A 2456-nucleotide genomic window follows, 5' to 3' on the forward strand; every position below is an offset into this window, starting at 1 on the left:
CATGTCCAGTCTCAACCTTCCAAGCTACAACTTGTGATTGTTGCCCATTGTCATACTATCTGCCACTACAGAGGAGTTTGGCTTCATTATTTCTGTAGCTCAGAGATTCAAGTAATTGTGCGCTGCTATTTTGTTTGTCCCTTCGTCCCAGAAATGACTGCACAATGAACATCTCAGTCATGAGCTCAGGGCATAGAGCATGCTGCCACCCTCCCACCCCCTTTCTATGGGTGTAACCGCCTGTGCTTAAGCACTCTAATAAGAGCTGTTGTGAAGAAAGAGCAGAAAGAAGCTTGAAAGGGTGTTTTGCCTTCATTCATTTGGGAAATGAAGAAACAACATGCTGGAGCTTAAGCCCAAAAAAAAAGGTCCTGCTGCACCAGAGATTTTTCTGTAGGGATCACAAGGTCACCCAGGTAATGCAAGTGCTCCTGAACATGCAGAAAAAACAGAAGGAGAAATAAATCCACTTTAAAAGCCTTGAGGCTTTTGTTCAAGATTGCTGGTGTAAACACTGAGATAAGGTTCAGCTAAGGTATGTGGGACAGAAACCTGGAGAGATTGTTGTACATCAGGAGTGCAGACTAGACTTTGTTCTAAGGGCATGAAGAGTGATGTTGTTGAGAACAATTTTCAATGGAATGTTCATTAAAATGGCCTAATTCTCCCTGCAGATGCTGTGGATTGTGGAACATTATGGGGCATATTACCCTAATTGGAAATCTTTAAAGAGCTCATCCTGAAACTAGTCCAAGCAAAGATTGAGAAGAGGATCCCAGTTAAATGGAGTAGATGATTGATAAAAGCCCATTTAGAAGAGTGTGGTATTTTTTTCCTGGAACACTTTATTCCTAAAATTTTGTCCACTGGGAAGCATTTTGGAAAAGTAAAAAATTTTCTGTTGCCATTTCATCCGTAAGCAGCTTGTTATGCTGCATATAATTAAGTGGGTTTCCTCAAACAAATTAGTAAGACTGATTGCAGAGATGAAAGAATCGTTCTCTTCAATATACTAAACAGGCTCAGTTCCTTCATCCACTCCTTGCAGGACATGTGTTTTAGACCCTGGCCATCTCTGTAGCTGCCAGCTATCAAGGTTTCCAGTTTCTCCACATTTCTCTTATTTCTTCCTCTTATTTATCCCCAAACTGGATACAATATGCCAGGTATGGCCTCCCAGTGCTAAGAAGAAGGGGATACTGTCAGGGCCATAACAGCACTAAGAGGCCTTAATGGCCCTAAGCAGCCTCCTTATAGCTTCCACCCCTCAAACCTCCTTCCATTGGACCAGGGGCTCCATTTAAGCCCAGGTTGAAACCTTTAGTCCTGGCCTGAGATATCCTGTATGTGCCATGTCTGTGTCTGGCCATGGACCCCTGACCTGTGGACTGACTTCCAGGCTTGTCATCAGACCTCTCGTGACCGGATTTGCCTAGCAGTCATAGGGTTGTTTCCGATCCTAGCTACCATCAGCAGGCCTGCGCCTGATCTGCAGGCTGACTTCCTAGCTTTACCTTGAACCTTCTTCATCAACCATGGACTTGCCTGATGATCTGGACCTGGCTGAACCTGGCTGCCATACCTGGGCCTGCCCTGCATGCCTCACTTGGATACTGTGGGACAGAGCTCTGGCTGGCAAGGTCCCTGCCCTGATGGATGTGTTATTGTGCATGATTACCACCACCCTCTTGTTTAGAGAACAGTTGGCCCTCACTGCTCCTCTTGCTCACCTTACTGCACACTGGCTTTTTTAACTTGGCAGGTCCCTTTCTGCTGGCTCCTACTCAGTCAGCCCCTTTCCAGTCTGTTATGATGCATACAGTTATTCTTGTGGAGCTTCATAAAGCTTCTGTTGACTAATATTGACTCCAGGGATTCTCCACTTATTACCAGCCTCCAGACATCAAGCCATTAATTATCACCCTTTGAAGCTGATAGTCTACCCCATCTTAAATCCATCTAACAGTCCATACATTCAGTGTATAGTTCCTAGAATAATATTCTTCAGCCTGGAAGAGGTAACTGAAGATGAACATGACAGAGGTCTTTAAAATCAAGACTGGCATGGAGAAACTGACTCAGAGAACAACTGTTCACTGGGTCTTCCAATGTAACAGTTAGGGGTCATAAGCTGAAAGGAGCAGGCGGTAAATTCAGAAGAAAGATAAGGAATAACTTTTATTCTCACAATGAATGGAGAATATTCACAGCTCTTCACTAAAATGCTAAAAAAACCACTAGAAAAATAAAAAAAAAAAGATGCAAAAGTCATCCAAATAAAAGCTACTATTTCTGCTTAGCAGAGTACTTGTACTGCATATCATCAAAGTGGAAGAGAGTAGCAGAAAAGAATGACTAACCTAGTTCTTATACTCTTCCATTGACATGTACTATTGACCGTTAGAAGGTGAGTGAGATAGATGCTTGTTCTAGCACTCTATGCTATTCATGTGTTA

General features: G+C 43.2%; 1 pseudogene; it reads left to right on the forward strand.

Moving 5' to 3' along the window:
- Positions 1-419: 419 nt before the first annotated feature.
- LOC142081931 (ribosomal protein uL30-like) lies at positions 420-1081 on the forward strand (annotated as a pseudogene).
- The last annotated feature ends 1375 nt before the right edge of the window (positions 1082-2456 follow it).

This window comes from Calonectris borealis, chromosome 4, assembly GCF_964195595.1.
Source record: "Calonectris borealis chromosome 4, bCalBor7.hap1.2, whole genome shotgun sequence".
Taxonomy (NCBI): domain Eukaryota; kingdom Metazoa; phylum Chordata; class Aves; order Procellariiformes; family Procellariidae; genus Calonectris; species Calonectris borealis.